General features: G+C 38.3%; 1 protein-coding gene across 1 annotated transcript in view; it reads right to left on the reverse strand.

The window, feature by feature from the left end:
* CARPB (Carbonic anhydrase-related protein B) overlaps positions 1–21505 on the reverse strand; it is a 757151-nt gene that overhangs the window by 689021 nt on the left and 46625 nt on the right. The window lies entirely within an intron of this gene.

A 21505-nucleotide genomic window follows, 5' to 3' on the forward strand; every position in this document is an offset into this window, starting at 1 on the left:
CGAATTACGGCACAGTCAATGCCTTTTCGATCTAGACCAGGCCGTAATGTATACTCGGATTTTCTATTTCAGTGTATGTAGCTCAGTGAAATATTATAACTTTATTGCGTATCATAGTTAAGTTTTATTTAGTGTAATGTGTTCCGTTTACTTCTTGTTGCATAATGTGTTGAGAAATAATTACAAAACTGTGTTATTTTAATGTGAAGAGAATTTTACACGTTAACATAATCTGTTCGCATCAACATTTTAAGTTTAGAATGGAAGCTATTTTGAGGTTCGATGAAAAGTTTTCATTGAAAACGAATTTATAATGTGATTTTAATTTAGCACATCTACCTTCCTTAATTGTAGACAGAAAATTTACTATACCACACTTATGAAATTAGTGTACGTACGATTGTTACTTCATCTCTTACGTAGTAGTAGATAAATACAGTAATCCAGTACTCAATTGTAGTATTAAAATAGACAAATACGTAGAATGTGACGGGTGTCATACATGACATTACTGTTAATTATAATGTGTAATTGCGAATATAGGAACATAAATTAAATATAGTAAACATAACCCATAATTTCCATATGACATAACATACATATGTAATGGCAGGGCATTGGAGACCACTAAAATTAGACAGAAAGGGGCAAATGGTACAGTAAACATAACCTATAATTTCAACATATCTAAATATTCGTGCGGTGCAACTGAAAATTATTGAATCGTGCATAAATGAATGTACAAGAATTTCGCAATATTTAATCGAAATAAAGGCAGGTATTACACATACGAACAAAGTAATTTTCACACCAAAAATAATATTACACCTTAACTCGCAAGGAATTATGTCTGAAGTGTCTCCTAATCATTGTTTTAAATTTTATTAGTGCAATTACAGTACATTTTAGAGAAATGTATGTTACTCTTTATGCATTCCAATTAATTTATATGGTTGAAACGCCGCCCTTCGTGATCGGATTAAGTGAGTCACGTGGCCTGTATTAGATCACGATGGCAGTGACATAGTCTATTTTTCCTAGTAGTCACAGCGCTCCAAGCGGCTAGCAAATATCGCTAGAAATGCAAACAATCACTCCAAGCTTTGTGACTGTATATAGTAGACTGTGCTCAAATTCAATAATCCTTTTAAATTTGTTTCAAATATGAAATCTATTGAGAGAGACAAAATGCTAAACATTTCTTCTAAACTCCCGACCAAACCTCCTAACTACAAATGAAACATGGGCTCTCTCTTAAACTTTTATGTCAGAACTTTCTCCGCAGTGGCAGACACATTTCTATCCTGTTATAGGTTGGTATTTTTCCCTTGCCTTTGTGGGTTGTCACGCAAACAATACCGGCGCGTCCACGCCTAGGTTATACATATACAGGGACATCATTTTATTTTTACTAACATTTTTAATATTAACCTGTCTATACCTTTAGAGAACCGGAAACGCCACTTGGTCCCCCTCTCCAAGACTGGAGTTCGATGATACTGGCGTAAAACACAAATCACTCTACTAGATATAGGATGGAAGAAAAGTAGTTCATCCATTTACGTAAACTAGGAAATATCGCGATTTCGAGTTTGATAATTTTCATTAGGTTTTTCTTTAATCAAAGTACAGTACTGTATTAAGAATAAGTGTTTTTACTCACGAAGTGAGTTATCCATGCGAACGTATTCATTATGCAGTGTATATTGTCTACAGCACATTAGCGTACAATATAGAGAAAGAAGTTACATTGAAAAATAATCATAATATGAATATTTAAACACAATTTTGAAAATGGTGGCCGTTCATTTCGATACAGGCTTCAGTTCTTTTGTGCATATTATCGCACTATAGACTATTGCATCTAATTCCAATTGCCAGTTTCGTCCTTCGTACTAGTAACTCAGGTTGAAATAATTCTGTACCTACTCTACGTACTGTGAATTCAATCTTCACTTCTGCCCGACCCGAAAATATAAAATTACTCAGACATGCTATCTACTGTCCGTTCAAGTGGTTATGCCGCAGGATTGTAGAAAGGGAGGAAATCACGTGACAGTTAATTACTTAACGAGGCCCTTTTATTTAAGTTAAATTAAACACCTGTATAATATTATGTAAACGTCCAATTCCTAACAGAAATTAATGTTTTCAGAAAAGAGCTAAGACAGCCCAGCTTTTACAGAGGAGCGAGCAGAAGCAGGTGGGGGAAATCGGGATGCGACGTAGGCAAACGGACAGTACCTGTGCGAAAATATGATTCAATATTGAAAGCTTTTTCGTCACTGGAAAACGCGAACATATTTCTGGAACGTACTATACTCAGTAACTCAGTACTGCTTACTATCTGCGGTCTTGGTTCTGTGTGGAGTTGGAACTTCCTTAGTAGAAGGAGTGGGAGTGAAGTACATTCAAAAACTCAGGTACAATAAAAATTGAAGTAAAAATAAAATGATGTCCCTGACCTAAGCCTGCAGCTAGCAAGTGCATACATTCCGTGAAAAGTTTTCAGTTAAGGAATGAGTATTTTTAGTGGAATATGTGTTTCGAAAAGGTAACAAATACACTGAAAAAGTGAAACAGAAGTTTAGAGAACGTTTCTCAAACTCTAATTTACCTCATCCGGATTCAGTGAGCGATCTGGTAAATAAATTTCGCCAGGCAGTCTCCGTGCAAGATGCTCCATGGTGTGGGAGACCCACAGTTTTAACGGAAGAAAAACTGTTAGATATTTATAATCGAATGCTAAAAGGCCCTAACAAATAGATTAGAAAATTGGCACAACAAACTGACGTATCTTATTCCTGTGCGCTTAGAGCACTAAAGGATGAACTTGGATTACTGCTATAATTTACAAGGTATCCGTCGTGCATAAACTAAAACCCACAGATAATGAAAAAAGACTAAATAAATTGTGTTTGGTTTCAAAGATTTATTCGTCATCATGGTGTTGACGTGTTAATCAGGACATTCTTTACAGACAAAGCTTGGTTTCTTCTTTCAGATTACGTAAATTCCCAGAATACACGGATTTGGACTTGCTGAAACCCTTATGCAATACATCAGGCATGCCAATTGATGCCCACAGGAGCAAGCGCGCGCTTTAGAGCCCAGGAGAGCCTGAGAGCTTTACAGCGGAGAGGAAAGAGACAGACGAAAGAGGTGGTATATGCCGCTTGGTCGAACTATATTCAGGGATGGCCAGCACTGATTCAATAGATAAAGGGAAGAGAACTTATTAAAAATGTATCCAAGTTAATTTTTAGATTTGCCTGAGAAGTATAAGTTAAGCGCATTATAAGAATGTAAGTTTTAATTTTAATGCTCATTTTTCACAAGTTTGATTTCTTTATTCAAAAGAAATTTTTTCTCAACTTTTCGTAAAGAAAAGTGAAATTTTCAGGTATAGGCCTATTTATTTAGTAGTCTTACAGGATGTTTTCGTAAATCTATTATACCGTATATACGTATTACTGAAGATAGTGTATTCAAAATTTTGAAAATATTCGCATGGAAATTGTTTGTAAGGAAATGAATTAACAAAGCAACTACTGTTACATCATAAACAAATATACGTGCCCATGTGTTGTAAAAATGTCAGCTCTATAGCTTCAGCAGATTTCAAGAAAATAATTTAATATTCTGATGATAGGATGTTGCTCACAAATATCACCTTAAAAGCATAATGCGATAAGAGTTTTGTTATGTAATATTAATTACACTTAAAACAGATACAGTACCTAGGTAACTTTGCTTTGTACTGTAATATTGTTTTGATTAGTTTATTGATTACTTTTGTAAGGCTAAAGATACCATCAATATAAATTCCAACTTATCATGTCATACTCAATATCTTTCTTTGGAATATCACTTTCTCTATGAATGATGTGTTTCATCCACATAATACAGTATACTAATATTATACTACTATGGAATTTAAGTGAATATTCCTTCTTAACTCTCTATTATGTTATTAAGATTTAAAACACAAGTGCAATATTAAGAAATCAGTGTTAGTACTTTTGTTTTACAAACAATAGCCTATAGATAATATTAAACAGAAAGAAGCCATATAAAAATAACGAAAAAATTTCACGTTCTTTTTGAAGTTTGTGCACCAGTGTTTCCTTAATCCAACAGGTTGCTTATTCATATATACAACCCTTCCTCTTTCCATACTTAGCGCTTTCTGCCCGCGCACGACGTCAAGGTCAGAAAAATGCGCTTGCTTTGAGATCACTGCAATACATGAAACACCATTACACTCCCAGAAAATTGGGGTATGGTGTGCCATATCACGAGCACGCATTATAAGACCAATTGTTTAACGACAAAGTAAACTCTGAAGTTTATCGGTCAGACATATTTTTTTCCTTTTATTGGGCAATTAAATGAAATTGAATTAAATAGCTGTTTCTTTCAACAATATGGTGCCACAGATCATACATCTAACCGATCTATGCAATTGTTAGAAGAAGCTTTCGGTGAAAAAATAATTTCACAAGGATTGTGGTCGCCGAAATCCCCAGATCTAACATCCCCTGATTATTTCTTTTGGGGAGCAGCTAAATATGAAGTGTACCCGACCAATCCTACCACGATCGATGAATTAAAATATGCGATAACAAATTTTTTTCAATTCAGTGCTCAGAAAACTTTGATCAAGGTTTTTTTTAATAAGATGAAGCGGGTAGACCTATGTCTTCAAGAAAATGGACGACATTTTCAACATCTTCTGTAGAGTAGGTAAGTGTTTCGGAATTTCAATATTATTGATTTATTATTACCATATTTAGGATTTGTCGCTTGATAATGATTTTATATTCATTCTCCGTATCTAGCGTGCTCTCGCTTATTCTACTAGTGCGAAGAAAGTTCTGACTCACTATGTATATTTTTTCTGATACCTTGAGGAAGACCCATATTGCGACCATGTCAGCTATAACTATGCGCACAGGTGTCACCGTGTTAACATTGTCGGATGTCAAATGCATAAACGTTTCACAATAAAATGACCATATTCATTAATTCTAGTTCACGTTAACACTTTGTTTAAAAACTTAAAATTATATTATAGAAATGTGTGCAAATTATTAGACTCAGCACCACATTTTTTTCATTTTCATAATATCATGAATTATTGGACACAAAATAATTCTGTAAGACTCTATGCGACAGGATCACTACAAAAAAGTTCTAGAAACCAGAATTTTTCCACAAATGAGGCTCTGATTCCCTGATGGTGAATATGTCTTCGTGTAGGATCGAGCACCCTGCCACAAAACCAGATCAGTAACTAATTTTGTGGCTGAAAAAAAATTTATACGTCCTTCCCTGGCCAGGTAACAGCCCAAACGCAAATTCAATTGCAAATCTTTGATATATCGTAAAGAGAAAACTAAAAAAAAAAGACTATTACCACAAAGGTGGACCTCATAGAAGCACTTATATAAATATGGCACAGGGATGAGAACATCAAGAAACAATGTGAAAATCTCATGAAAAGCATGCCAAACCGCATAAAATTGATGACAAAGAACGAAGGGTTTCATACTAAATATTAACTCCACTTTTCAACACTTTCCAACACGCAAACGCACCCCTACAACAGGCAGAGGTGTCGAGATGACGCCGGGATCTAGTAGGCTCTAATGATGGTGTGAAGGATACACCGAAACACTGTAAGCCACACGTGCTTATACAATTTAACACTAGTAAGCTTGCCATTTAATCAATAATTTATATTTAAGTGTTAAAAGTAGTGTACGCAAGATTCAAGATGAAATATTAATTTGTTGCAAACAGTGTGTAATAAATGAGTTTTGTAAAATAAATGTTAAAATCGTATAGGCCTATTATCGTTTGAGTCTAAATTTGCACACGTCTGTAGTCGACACGTTAAAAGTGTTAAAATTCAAAATATGTTATGTACCTTAGACAGATGGCCCGTTTCGACGCCGGAGAAGTTCATAGGACACTGAAGATGACACAGCACCGGCGTCGAAACGGGCCATCAGTCTAAGGACATAATCTATTTTAAATTTTAACACTTTTAACGTGTCGATTAATACAATTTTAAGTTTTTGAACCATTTTATTGGAACTACCAAAATATTGATATTAATATTAATATTAATATTAATATTGTGACAGCGACGTGAGATTCGAACTCACGACCATCGTCCCGCAAGAGAGAAGATCGCGCGGAGCACTTTGGGATGGCGCGCGGCGGAGAGGGGAAAGGGCCAACGCGGCGAGAGAGTGGAGAGAGAGTGCGCGCGCATCTGATGCTGGTAGAGAGGAGAGGGCTCTGGATTTTTCTGGAGTGCCATCTCTAGAGACGCGTGGAACTTTCGAGGCTACGTCGCTGTGGTTATAAATTACGGTCGCGAAGGAACGACAGTAGTTTTCAGTTGATTAGTCAGCCAGTCAGTGAGAAAGCCAGAGCAAGCAAGCCAGTCTTGTGTACCGGAGTTCGACTCGAGTGTGCGTCCGCAACTGTATCAGCATCCGAAGGCCTGAGTTCGAGTGCAGTGGACCGCAGTTGGAGGGACCTGAGTTCAAGTGCAGTGGACTGCAGTTGGAGGGACCTGAGTTCGAGTACAGTGAACTGTCTCTGAAGGTCTGTGGTTCGAGATACTGTGAACTCGAGTGACTGAGATAGAAGAACTGTGAACTGAGAACTGATAGTTCTGATTTGTAAATAGTACTTTGTAAATAATAGTTAAGATTAACAGTTCATTGTTGTTCGTACTAGTCCAAGTAAATTGTCATTGTCGTCAGTGGAGTGCTATAACGAATACTGTGTTGAGTGAAAATCCAATTGTTGACGAGAGCGTTTAAGGTGAATTGTAGAAAGGAATTATTGTTGTGACGAATAAATTACATTGTTGTTACTAATAAAATTCACAATATTAATATTAATATTAAAAGAGAAAACGTAACAGGTATATTCTGTAGGACCAAAAATAATAATCTTCACATATATATTACTTAATGTACCGAAGTACATATGATGTTTCCATGCAGATATTCTGCGTCATCGTACGATGAAAGAGTAGTGGAACGGAGAAAAATTCTTTCCGGCACCGGGATTTGAACCCGGGTTTTCAGCTCTATGTGCTGATGTATTTATCCACTAAGCCACACCGGTATGGGAATCCGGTGTGGCTTAGTAGATAAAGCATCAGCATGTAGAGCTGAAAACCCTGCCGACCTGGATGGCTCAAGCGGTAGAGGCACGGCATGTCTCTATCGCTTGGTCCGAAAGGTTGTGGGTTCGAGTCCCGCCTTGGGCATGGGTGTTGTGCAAGTACTAGTTTAATACTAGTTTAAGAAAACGGAAAGACAGAAAAAACGAAAAAAAAAACATAAAAAACCGGGTTCAAATACCGGTGCCGGAGAGAATTTTTCTCAGTTCCAATACTCTTTCATCATAATAATCTTCACGTAGATACCAAAATATTGCTCCAGCTTTGAAGAAAAAGAGAGTCCACATCTGTGGAGTAACGGTCAGCACGTCTGGCTGCGAAACCAGGTGGCCCGGGTTCGAATCCCGGTCGGGGCAAGTTACCTGGTTGAGGTTTTTTCCGGGGTTTTCCCTCAACCAATAGGAGCAAATGCTGGGTAACTTTCGATACTGGACCCCGGACTCATTTCACCGGCATTATCACCTTCATGTCATTCAGACGCTAAATAACCTAGATGTTGATACAGCGTCGTAAAATAACCCAATAAAAAAAATTGACTTTCTGCTCGTTTTCATTATGACGCTACATCGGAACTGTCAATTCACCGATTATTATGAATAGCCTTTGCGTTTCGAAATGTTGGTTAAATAATGATTATTAATGAAGAGTAACCAGGAGAAACGCAAATATTGGGAAAGTAAGTGCGTAGCGATCGGAGTCAGCGGGGTTGCCGACAGTGCTTCTCAGCCTTCTTGTGGCAGACGGCGATGTATCACCGAGCAAGAAGCAAAGCTCTGGGGAGAGATTTAGCCCGCAGCGGTAATCTTGCACGTACGACATATACGGCTGCCTTCTGCCCGCGCGTAATTGCGACGTGAGGAGAGAGAAGAGACCCGTCATAGCATCCCCACGAGCTGATCGGTTCGCCAAACCACGCCATTAGTAAACACTCCCCTGCGAGCGTCTCTCAGGCTGGGAGCATTGTCAAAGCTGAGATCTTATATCTAATAAACATTCCTGCCAATTAATTTAATAATCGAATCTTTTATTTATTTTAGTAGGTTATTTTACGACGCTTTATCAACACCTTAGGTAAGCCGTGGGGAAAATGTAACTCACGAGCACATTGTGGCTCGCAAAGATAGCTGTGCATGTCTCTTGCTCCCCCAACCCCCATCCTCTCACTCGCTGGAGTCAAACTCCGTTCCATTTGTATTTGTCTCTGACCTGCGAATGGCGTATCGTCTCTCTCGAAACCATGTACCTCTACAAAAACGAAAGTTGCAAATAGGATGGGAGGACGCATTTTTTTGCTGCCAATATGATGAGAATATTAAATGTATGATTTGTTCAGAAGTATTATGAGGAAAACGGTTGTATAACATAGAATGGCATTATACTACATGTTACTCATGAAACATTACAAGGTTTATTACTTACTTACTTACTGGCTTTTAAAGAACCCGGAGGTTCATTGCCGCCCTCACATAAGCCCGCCATTGGTCCCTATCCTGAGTAAAATTAATCCATTCTCTATCTTCATATCCCACCTCCCTCAAATCCATTTTAATATTATCTTCCCATCTACGTCTCGGCCTCCCTAAAGGTCTTTTTCCCTCCGGCCTCCCAACTAACACTCTCTATATGCATTTCTGGATTCGCCCATACGTGCTACATGCCCTGCCTATCTCAAACGTCTGGATTTAATGTTCCTAATTATGTCAGGTGAAGAATACAATGCATGCAGTTCTGTGTTGTGTAACTTTCTCCATTCTCCTGTCACTTCATCCCTCTTAGCCCCAAATATTTTCCTAAGAATCTTATTCTCAAACACCAGTAGTCTCTGTTCCTCTCTCAGAGTGAGAGTCCAAGTTGCATAACCATACAGAACAACCGGTAATATAACTGTTTTATAAATTCTAACTTTCAGATTTTTCGACAGCAGACTGGATGATAAAAGTTTTTCAACCGAATAATAACAGGCATTTCCCATATTTATTCTGTGTTTAATTTCCTCCCGAGTATCATTTATTATTATTATTATTATTATTATTATTATTATTATTATTATTATTACTGGGCGGCCGGGTAGCTCAGTTGGTAGAGCAGCTGGCTACGGACTGAAACGTCCGGGGTTCGATCCTAGGTGGTGACAGGATTTTTTCTCGTTGCCAAACTTTCAGAAAGGCCCCGAGGTTCACTCAGCCTCCTATAAAATTCAGTACCGGGTCTTTCCTGGGGGTAAAAGGCGGTCACAGCGTGGTGCCGACCACACCACCTCATTCTAGTGCCGAGGTCATCGAAAGCATGGGGCTCTACCTCCATGCCCTCCAAGTGCCTTCATGGCATGTTACGGGGATATCTCTACCTTTTATTATTATTATTATTATTATTATTATTATTATTATTATTATTATTATCATTATTATTATTATTATTATTATTATTCCTTTTTCGGCATATGTACGAATAATGCGATTAGATCTTCAATTTAAACTCACAGATTTACAGTGTAATGTTACAATGAAAGCTAGATGTAATGACTTGACAAATGTTGAACTTTTCAAATCTTTGCCAAAAAATAAATATCCGAAACTTCGTTCTTTCGCTTGCTCTGTTGAAGCCATGTCCGCTACAACTTACTTTTGTAAAAAATTATTTTCAACAATGAAAATAGTAAAAACGTAATTTAGATCACAACTGACAGACAAATACTTTCGTGATCAACTACGACTGGCAGTAAGTGACATAATTCCTGATTTTGAAACTCTGTCGCAGAGACATTCTGAAGACAGTTAATTTTAGGTTATGATAATGTGTCCTATGTTTCCTTGTTCATTTCTTTCTTCGTTACACGTACTAAACATTAGTTTGTAATCTTATACTCTATAAAATTATATTTAAGTACTTGACGTAAGGAAAATGAAAATCCGTTAATATGTCAGACAGTTACTTCACTTTCCCTTCGGATGTCCGCCTCCCTCCATAGGTGCTATGCACACTGCAGGTTACACAGTGGCTCGGCGCACGATTACATTTTCGCCACGGCTGTCTTAGGTTATTTAGCGTCTGAATGAGGTGAAGGTGATAATGCCGGTGAAATGAGTCCGGGATCCAGCACCGAAAGTTACCCAGCATTTGCTCATATTGGGTTGAGGGAAGACTCCGGAAAAAACCTCAACCAGATAACTTGCACCGACCGGGAATTAAGACCACCTGCTTTCGCGGCCAGACGCGCTAACCGTTAGCCCACAGGTGTGGACAATCGAATCTTAATACATAGTATTAGAACGTCTCATTAATAATGTCTGTTTTCAAGTTTGCTTCATTTCTGTTAATGGTTGGTAAGTTGGTTAAATGTATAGATACATTAATTATTTACTTTTTTCCCTTGGTTTTAGATTTAATTTTATTTTTGTTGTTGGGCTGTTGCTTTTTATATTGTAATAGTATTACTAATAAAAATTCTAATCCAGACATTTAACTGTCTTAAAATTACAGAACGATTAGCTCGTTTATAAGTCGTAGGGGAGACTCGGGTAATTCCGCAATATTAAGAAGTAAATCTGTCATATTTTTATCAAAATATTTATTGAAAAATATTAACGAGGTATGTAGACATGGACGAAATCTCTTATTACCAAATGAGATAAAGAAACCTATTAAAATGCAAATATATTTAGTTGTACATACATTACAGTCGAAAAAGAACTCGGGTAATTCCGCAATAGGACTTGGCTAATTCCGCAGTCGCAATAATTAAGAAATACATTATAAAAGTAACATGAAAGGAACAATTTATATGTAACAATGCTCACTTTCTTCACACCTGTGTAGCATAAGACGGAAAACAGCCAACTTTCGATGTTTCACTACTGCATATTGCCGACAGAGGTGCCGACCAATATCCTTGATTTTTTTTCTATAGCACTGCAGAAGACATGCCTCCTGTTGGCAGCCTCTCAAAACTTACGTTCACGCTATTGTAAAGCCTCAGTAAAATCATATGCACTACTGCGGAATTACCCGTACTGCGGAATTAGCCGAGTTTCCCCTATGTAAATTCTTGACTAATAAATTACTACATACAAACGTCTCGTTGTGTATAACAATACAACTGTTACAGAGCTACGACATAGTTTCGTCATTATTTTATTACGAAAGGCAACAGAATCATTGAGATTCCCTATAAAATCTAATAGTGTGCGTAAGTGTGCCACTCTATGTATCGACAGTACAACTGGGCCTGATAGATTATCACGCTATATTTTGATCAAAGAGTACAGCTACATAAATATTATTCTAATTATTCTGTGCTCTTTGTTTTGTTCTTCTGTGGTTACAAGGCAACCATCATCATAAAATTACTATCGATACAAACAGCTGTTAGAAGTCAGCCATTCTTTTCTCTATATAGAACATTTAAACTTTCGTGTGTACAACTACTGCGAAACAATTCCCATGTATAATTACACGCTGCTTATTCATCCATCGCTTGTACGTGGTTTATTAGTAACGTTATTTGTAACAAATCTACATAACACTCCTATAGAAATTATACACGGTTTATTAGCAAAACTGTAAGATTTTAATGATTTTCATTTAGTTGGCCAATGCATTTACAGGACGCTATGGTTATTATTGTGTATTGTGGGCATGTGGCAGTCATCAATTGTTAATTCAAAGAATATAAAATGGAGACGGTAAAGTTTGAGATCAGTGTCCTCCTAAAGCACTACTGCAAACATAATTATAAAGCTGCTGCCGCGGTTGGAAGAATATGTGAAGTCGAGGGTAAAGGTGTTGTTAATGAGCGTGTATCATAACGATGGTTCCTGCTTTATAGTAATGGAAAAGGAGGTATTAAATATTTACAAAGTCCTACAAGGCCTACGGCATGGCATATTGAGAATACACACAGAGTTTTAGGATAAAATCAACAAAAAAGTACTCATAGGTTGGCAGAAGAACTTTGTCATTCATTTATTCATGAGTTCTGTCCTAGGGCATGTCTTTCACTGCAAACCCAGCATTCCATAATCTTTTACTAGTAGGCCCGTAGAAGAGGTAAGGCACATGTCCATTACAAAGCTTCGTACGTATTAATAATAGCCTTTCAGAGCCAACAGCATAACTTTGCCTTTTACATAAAATCTGAATATAATTATTTCAGGAGTAAATAGCTGTAACAAAATTGATTAAAGAATTAATACATAAACTCATGTTAATGAAACTGTAAGGTACTGTAGAAATGTTTTACAAGATGTACAGGGACATCATTTTAATTTTACTTCAATTTTTATTGTACCTGAGTTTTTTAATGTACTTCACTCCCACCCCTTCTACTAAGGAAGTTCCAACTCCACACAGAACCAAGACCGCAGATAGTAAGCAGTACTGAGTTACTGAGTATAGTACGTTCCAGAAATATGTTCGCGTTTTCCAGTGACGAAAGAGCTTTCAATATTGAATCATATTTTCGCACAGGTACTGTCCGTTTGCCTACGTCGCATCCCGATTTCCCCCACCTGCTTCTGCTCGCCCCTCTGTAAAAGCTGGGCTGTCTTAGCTCTTTTCTGAAAACATTAATTTCTCTTAGGAATTGGAAGTTTACGTAATATTATACAGCTGTTTAATTTAACTTAAATAAAAGGGCCTCGTTAAGTAATTAACTGTCACGTGATTTCCTCCCTTTCTACAATCCTGCGGCATAACCACTTGGACGGACAGTATATAGCATGTCTGAGTAATTTTATATTTTCGGGTCGGGCAGAAGTGAAGATTGAATTCACAGTACGTAGAGTAGGTACAGAATTATTTCAACATGAGTTACTAGTACGAAGGACGAAACTGGCAATTGGAATTAGATCTAATAGTCTATAGTGCGATAATATGCACAAAAGAACTGAAGCCTGTATCGAAATGAATGGCCACTATTTTCAAAATTGTGTTTAAATATTCATATTATGATTATTTTTCAATTTAACTTCTTTCTCTATATTGTACGCTAATGTGCTGTAGACAGTATAATATACACTGCATAATGAATACGTTCGCATGGATAACTCACTTCGTGAGTAAAAACACTTATTCTTAATATAGTACTGTACTTTGATTAAAGAAAAACCTAATGAAAATTATCAAACTCAAAATCGCGATATTTCCTAGTTTACGTAAATGGATGAACTACTTTTCTTCCATCCTATACCTAGTAGAGTGATTTGTGTTTTACGCCAGTATCATCGAACTCCAGTCTTGGAGGGGGGGAGCAAGCGGCGTTTCCGGTTCTCTAAAGGTATAGACAGGTTAATATTAAAAATGTTAGTAAAAATAAAATGATGTCCCTGTACTACATTAAGAGAGGAAAGTGAACTATTTTTTCCTTAACTATGACTATGAAAAATGCGGAAAAAATTTTGTTCAACAATAGACGTTTTACAGAATTCACTCTTCTGTCGAATGCTTTTTCCTTTGATTTCTAGGATCTGTATATAACTTATTAATGCTCATATACTACAAACATGTAATTGCTAGAGAAGTGGTACAAACTACAATAATAAGTTTGCTGTTCTCTCTGCTCTCATATGAGCACATAATTATTCCTGCAGAAACATTGAAGCTGGTATATGGAGCTGTGGTCAGATCATCTATATTGAATGGGGTGGAAATTTGGGGTTGGGAAAATGCGGGAAAATTAAATAAGGTAGAAACGGACTTCCTGAAACGAATACTTGGAATTGGCAGAAGCACAGCTAATTGCAGGGTGCTAAAGGAGTATGGATTTTAAAACGAAGTAATTCATATGAAAGTTAGGGTGATAAAATACTGGTTAAAAATTATATTTGGTGATCAGTCGCTTCTACGGTCGATTTGCTAAAACGTTCAACAACGAGAGGGTTGGCAAAAGGGTGGTTTTATAAACTGCAGAGAGGGCTGTATCGTATAGGAATGGGATTGGTGTGGGATAGAGGTGATAATAACAAGAGGAATATATGGCGTAATGTGAAGATGCGATTAATTGATATCGAGAGGCAAGAGATTGAGCTCCAATGTTCGGAAAAGTCCTCACTACATTTACAATCAGATCTCGTGCTTAACTGGGGGAGGTGTGACTACATAAATTCTTGTAACAAAGACAGTAGAGCAGGTTTAGCGTGGCTAAGATTGGGGGCATGGAAGGGTAATGAAATTGTCAACGAAGAAGGAGAGCGCCTTTGTCCACTTTGCAGAGAAAATGACAAATTTAATATTATATGGAACTTTCCTCTAATTTACAAGTTATCAATCAATTGTCCTAAAAAGGGAGAACGAACAGTAGCTGTGTCCATCCGAGGAAAACGTTTGCGCTGACTTCCAATAAGGAACATTCCTAACAGACACCGGTTGACTACACTGAAGTTCGCTGAGTATCCTGTTTCAAGCTCGTCCCTAGACCAACTCTCTTCCTGTGTCTTCAGCCCGATATAGGGAAATGCTGTATGATAATAATGGAATAGAAGAATGGAAATCAGACGGTATGATGGTGATGCATAGCGTCAGAAAACGGGAGAACTGCGAGAAATGCTCCAAATTCATGACCTTGTTCACCACAAGTGTTACCGAGAATTTTTGATGAAAAATCTAATGCCTAACCGGGAGTCGAACCCGGACCGCCTGCATGACAGCTCTGAGATCTATATTACTCAGTCACCGTAGGGATGTTACGAATTTCGTGCTTTACATATTGACGTCAATAAATACAAAGTAATAATTTTCGAAATCGTGTAGGCATACAGCTTTGTCAATGGATGTAGAAACAACTGAAAATCAATCATATATTTTCCTCTGATGTTTTATTCACCAACGCAGCTTTGATCACAAACTATGGATAATGAAATAACAGGAGTAAGCGTAATTATCTGCAGCTAATCCACGAAGGGTTCTGTATATGAAACATTACAATTAATGAAGTGTACTTTATGGTACGAAATAGTCAGGAACAAAACTATTTGGTCTTATTTTACCAACAGTCACGTTATAATTGTACAGAATATATGCAAGTTTCATTGTAAAATTTATTCTCGATATTCTGGCAGCCATACGATGAAGTAAAATGCTATATAAGATTATACAGGACGAGTAAACCATATGAAACACTGTAGTGACCCACAAACAAAAGTTGGGCCAGTTTTAACATTCTGCTTACTGAGCATGCGCATTATGTTATAACAGAAACTTGGAAAATTCAGGTGTCCCAAATTTTGTTTCTCGATCTGTACATTTCCTATTTTCAATAACACGAAGAAACTCTATACACAAATACACGGGGTAAAAATGAAGATTTTGAACTTATTACTTATGGCTTTTAAGAAACCCGAAAGTTCATTGCCGCCTTCACATAAGCCCGCCATCGCATCGGTCTCTATTCTGTGCAAGATTAATCCAGTCTCTACAATCATATCCCACTTCCCTCAAATCCATTTAATATTATTCTCTCATCTGCGTCCCGGCCTCCCCAAAGGTCAATTTCCCTCCGGCCTTCCAACTAACACTCTATGTACATTTATGAATTCGCCCATACGTTCTACATGCCCTGTTCATCTCAAACATCTGGATTTAATGTCCCTAATTATGTCAGTTGAAGAATACAATGCACGCAGTTCTGTGTTGTGTAACTTTCTCCATTCTCCCGTAACTTCATTCCTCTTAGCCCCAAATATTTTCCTAAGCACCTTATTCTCCAACACCCTTAATCTCTTCCTCTCTCAAAGTGAGAGTTCAAGTTTCACAACCATACAGAACAACCGGTAATATAACTGTTTTATAAATTCGAGCAGATTTTGAACTGGTTAAAAAAAATTAATTCTTCTTTTCTTAATAATATGGCAGGGTGTTTTTTTTTAATTCATATCATGTACTTATTTTGTATTCTTCGTGTTTTAAAACGTAAATAAACATATTTTTTTACTATTTATACATCTTTATTTTTTATAAATTGCCTCGAACTTACGATCGCAATAGATTGTACAGACTCAGAAACAAAATTTTAGGCCAGTTGAATTTCCTAAGTTCCTATTATAACATACAGCTCATGCTGTGTGCTGCTAATAAAAAACGGAATATGCAAAGGTTCTTGAATGGACCCGGAAATCCCCTGATCTCAACCTACTGGATTTTTTATTGTGTTGTTATTTTCAACTGAAAGGTCTACCAGGATCCACCACAAGGCATGAAAGAGTTAAAATGAAGAATTAAGAATGATATACAATAGATTAACCCAACAGTTCTGCAGAAAAAAAAATTAAACAATTTCCAAGATAATGAATGGGGGCCATTTTTAACAACTTCTGTGAACTGATATCAACATGTCACACGATTACAGAGCGTTCGCTTACATAATATATGTCGATCGGTGGCACGCTATTGACACGAAGGCCATGTAAGACGCTGCAGTCTCCCTCACATTCGACAATCCAGTACAGTCTTCTTGTAGGAGTGGTGATGTTGGCGTTGGATTGCGTGTTATTCTTCTGATTCCGTTAGTGAAGTGTTTAAATTTAGGGGTGTTTGCGTGTTATTCTTGTGATTATGTTAGTGAATCTTTTAGATTTCGGAATGGCTATGTTGACGTTAGATTGCATATTATTCTTGTGATTGTGTTAGTGAAGTGTTTAGATTTTAGAGTGATTGTGTTGACATCAGATTGCGTGTTATTCTTCTAATAATGTTTGTGAAGTTTTCAGATTTAAGTGTGGTTGTGTTCACGTTAGATTGCGTGTAATTCTTCTGATTGTGTTAGAGAAGTGTTGATATTACATTGTGTGTTATTCTTCTGATTGTTTTAGTGAAGTGTTTAGATTAACTTGCTCACATGGCACCACAGAAATTTACATTAGAGCAAAGGATTTCGTGGAGGCTTATGATTAGACTTCGTTGAATTGCCACACGCAGCATGCAATCAGGTTGCCAATGTACGGTAGTATGGAGGAGGTGAGCGACCGCCCGGTCTCGTAGTATAAGCAGTTCATGTTAAGAGATGTGACCGGTCCAAATAGATAGAGCAGCTACAGCTAATCTATACCTATGTAAGCACTTGGTTTTGCATTACTGTGGTTGGAATAGTCAAAGCTTAACATATGTTCAGTCCAGACAAGAATTCAATCAAACATACTACAATGAGAGTGTTGCTGTTTCAAATAATTGCCCCTGGAATACCCTTACCCCCGCAGCCAGTCTTGACCCGTTAGGGAACGTGGTTGGATGCTGTTAATTATTATGCAGAACATTACGGCAAAATAATGGAGGTAATTTATGCATTGGATAGCACAGAGAATTCCGCTGTTGCAGATGTAAAGTCATTGCCTTCTGAACAGCTATTGGAAGATATTCTGTTCATTGATTCTAATTTTAAAATCGTGTCCAAAAGCATCATCCTGTTAGAATCGTCTAAACTACAACTCTCAGAAGCCCTTAATATAGTGGATAAAGTATCACAAACCGTTATCCAAAATAATTTATTTATTTTATTGGGTTATTTTACGACGCTGTATCAACATCTAGGTTATTTAACGTCAGAATGAGATGAAGGTGATAATACCGGTGAAATGAGTCCCGGGTCCAGCATCGAAAGTTACTCAGCATTTGCTCCTATTGGGTTGAGGGAAAACCCCGGAAAAACCTCAACCATGTAACTTTCCCCGACCGGGATTCGAACCCGGGCCACCTGGTTTCACAGCCAGACGCGCTGACCGTTACTCCACAGGTGTGGACTCCAAAACAATAATTCACTAATTTCAGAAAAAGTGAAATGTAAGTTGCGAAACATTATTGCTAAAAATTCTGCCTATTCACAACTTCGTATTATAAATGATGTACTATCAGGTCACGACAAGACATCTGAAGTTGGTGTACTAAAAAGTAGTGACTTTCCGGTCTTCAAATATGTACGTATTACATCGTGTGATGTTGAACGTACATTTTCCCAATATAAAAACTGTTTAAGTGACCATCGGAGGAGGCTACTTTGCAGTCGCTCAAAATGTACGTAACTCTTCACTGCAATGCACATATTCAAGAATGATGTGAGTATCTTACATTAAATTTTAAGAGTTAATATATCTCACTACAAAATAATTGTGTATTTACATGTTTAGACATTTCCTACTTCAATGATCATTCATTATATTTCTTGAATGCAGGATACAGGTTTTATTGTAACCGCAGTATACTACTCAGTGTTTACATCAGAGGCATACTCCATCCTTTGCACGCTCCCTTGCCATACAGTCTATACCTCGTGCGTAGTAAACCTTGCGATTTTCGTGGCAATTCCACGAAGTCTACTTATGATTAATAATTACATTTACATTGTCAATACTGTTTTTTTCATTCAATCATAAAATGTATAAAACTGTTTGCACATTAATTGAACAGTATAAACATACGTAGATAAAACAATTAAAATCAATTGCTAGACATGGTTCGGGAACTGCCATCATATCATCATTAACATTGTGACCGATTAATAAGATGGCATCCGGTATAGAATATGCGAAATTGCATAAGGTGTGTGGTTCAGAAAGGTCAAGGTCAGTAAAATGGACATAATAATAGTGATTTGGCCTTGTGTACTAATCGTCGCATAATTATACGGCACGATTTAGAGCGCCTCTACGTACAAAACTCGCGTTACTCCGAAAAACAATCAGCTTTATAAGTTTACTGGGACCTGTTAATAGACACATCAATTGAATTTCTGTTTGTGATTTATGTATCGAAAATCGAAAAATCGAAGGAGAATTGGGAGGAAAATTTAAAAGGTACGCAAAACGCGTCCTTGCAAGGGATTGGGGGCTGTACAAAACTAAATATGTGAGCTCCAAGCCTGTTGGCCACTAGTCTCACTCCGGGTTACGCTGCTCCCCTGAAGGAGCTCTAGAAAATTTTGAAGGGGAAGCCGAAATTGGACGTAACCTCTTAGGTACCACATACGCGAGGGGGGCTGAGATTGATCAATTGATCACGGAACGGGGCGAGGAGGAGTTGGCTGGTGTTTGCCGTTAGGATGGCAAGACGCCGTCATCTGTTGTTCGATGACAAAGCAGGTGAAGGCCGTCGGAAGAAGCGCCGTGAAATCTAAGCTGCAATTTGAGAGGTCCCTGTCCTTTCAATTTGCGACTTATTGAGTGACCTCGTATGTTTAATAGACTATTAATATTATCTGAACTAGGGCATACATAATTTATAATAAAGGTGGAATATATATGGGGAAGGGCATATAGGTCCGTGGCCCATTTCTTATAGGGCTCATCCCGACATTTGTCTTACGCCTGAGGAAAACCACGGAATACCTTAGGCAGGATGAGTTGTCTCATATAAGAGACTAGCCAATTTGGCTATTATGTAGGAGGTCATGAGCCTTGTTGATTTGTCTCAATTTCGAGACCAGCCATTTGGCTATATGATGGCTCAATTGCGAAGAGGGGGGAGAGATGTAATTGTTAATTAGGGAGATTCATGGGGATATGAGTGCAGGTCCGTGGCCCATTTCTTTTAGGGCTCATCCCGACATTTGTCTTAGCGCCTTAGGAAAACCACGGAAAAACCTTAGGCAGGATGAGTTGTCTCAATATCAGAGACTAGCCAGTTGGCTCTTAGGTTGAATGACTCTATGAATCGATGGATATATACTAGCCAATTGGCTCTATTAGATTTCCATCGATCAACAAAATTAGATAATGTTATGGAGGGATTTTGTTTAGCCCAGTTAAGACAAGGTCATTTTACAGCGGTTGCACTATCCAAGGAGTCTCATGGAGTTGAGTCGTGGCTACCAAAACCTGGGAGTAACGCCAGCCTCCCTGTACTCCTGTCTCAATAGTATAGCTAATGGACCTGTCTGGTGTCTACGCCGTAACCTAGGATCATACTGGCCGAGGCCAGATATGAGCGGGTTGGGGTTAGCACGAGCTTCCGCATACAGGTTCCTAGCCAGTCGAGCAATGAACTCGTCTATGGTTGGCAACTCTAGTTCATCGTGGAACTTTCTTCTCGAGGCGACTCGGGGGAGAGGGGTAATGAGTCGAATCACCTGGTTTTGGACAACTTGGAGTTTACGGAGATGGGACACTGCCGCAAACCCCCATGCGGGTGCGGCATAGGTAATGACAGAGCGAATGAGGGCCTTATACATGGTAAGTCCTACCCTCAGGTTGTCAGGAGTTAAGGCCGCCAGAATGGGATAGTGTCTAACTATCAGCCCGTTGGCCTTACGAAGAAGGGATTGGATGTGATCTCGGAAGTTGAGATGAGAGTCCATAATGATCCCTAAATATTTAATTTGGTTCATCCACGGCATTTCTCGTCCGAAAAGTGTGGGTGGTGGTGGTATGTCTTCGAGCCTCGCTCTTAGTGAAAAGAGTATGGCCTGACATTTCTCTACATTGACCTTGATTCTCCAGTCGTGGAACCACGGCTGGAGGTGATCTAAGATCGACTGTAATCTACGGGACGCTAATCTATAGGTTTTGCCCATCGCCAAGAGGGCAGTGTCGTCTGCATAGATATACAGATGACTACTTCTGCCGTGGATATAGCGAAACGGGAGGTCATTAATGAATATATTGAAAAGTATGGGCCCGATAATGGAACCCTGTGGGACTCCTGCGTGAATTTCACGGGGGATGGAGAAACTAGTGTCTACACGGGTTTTGAATGTACGGCCTCGGAGGTAGTTAGAAATGAGGCGTATCATTCCATCTGGGACTCCCATGCCCAGTAACTTAACGAGGAGTCCCTCATGCCAAACCTTGTCGAATGCTCGCTCGATGTCCAGGTAAGCTGCAGCTACTACACGCTTCGTGCTCATAGCCCAGGTAATGTCCTCCGTCATGCGGAGTGCCTGGAGTGTAGTGGAACGACCAGGGTGAAAACCGAATTGCTCGTTCCTGATTTGGGGCAATACTACTTCAGTGAGGCGTCTATGTATGACCCGCTCCGCCAGTTTGCCGAGACAACTGAGGAGACTAATAGGCCTATAGTTGCTTGGATTCGTCTTATCCTTTCCGGGCTTTTTTAATTTCCGAGAACATGAAAACAAACATACCGCTCGTGTATCGTACATTATTTTGTGCGAAGATCGTTTATTACATACCTGAAAGACGAATTTCTAATTAGTAGCAATAAAATCACCATGTTTGTTTCTGTTTAATGACGCCAACTTCGGAACACCAAAATATCTTTCTTCAACATTGTTGCTGTAAAATGTTTTCTGTGTTTACTATACTCCAGCAGGCCGTGATATACGCCTGTCTTTTTTTTCCCTCCAGTCTATAAATG

This window comes from Periplaneta americana, chromosome 9, assembly GCF_040183065.1.
Source record: "Periplaneta americana isolate PAMFEO1 chromosome 9, P.americana_PAMFEO1_priV1, whole genome shotgun sequence".
NCBI classification, from domain to species: domain Eukaryota; kingdom Metazoa; phylum Arthropoda; class Insecta; order Blattodea; family Blattidae; genus Periplaneta; species Periplaneta americana.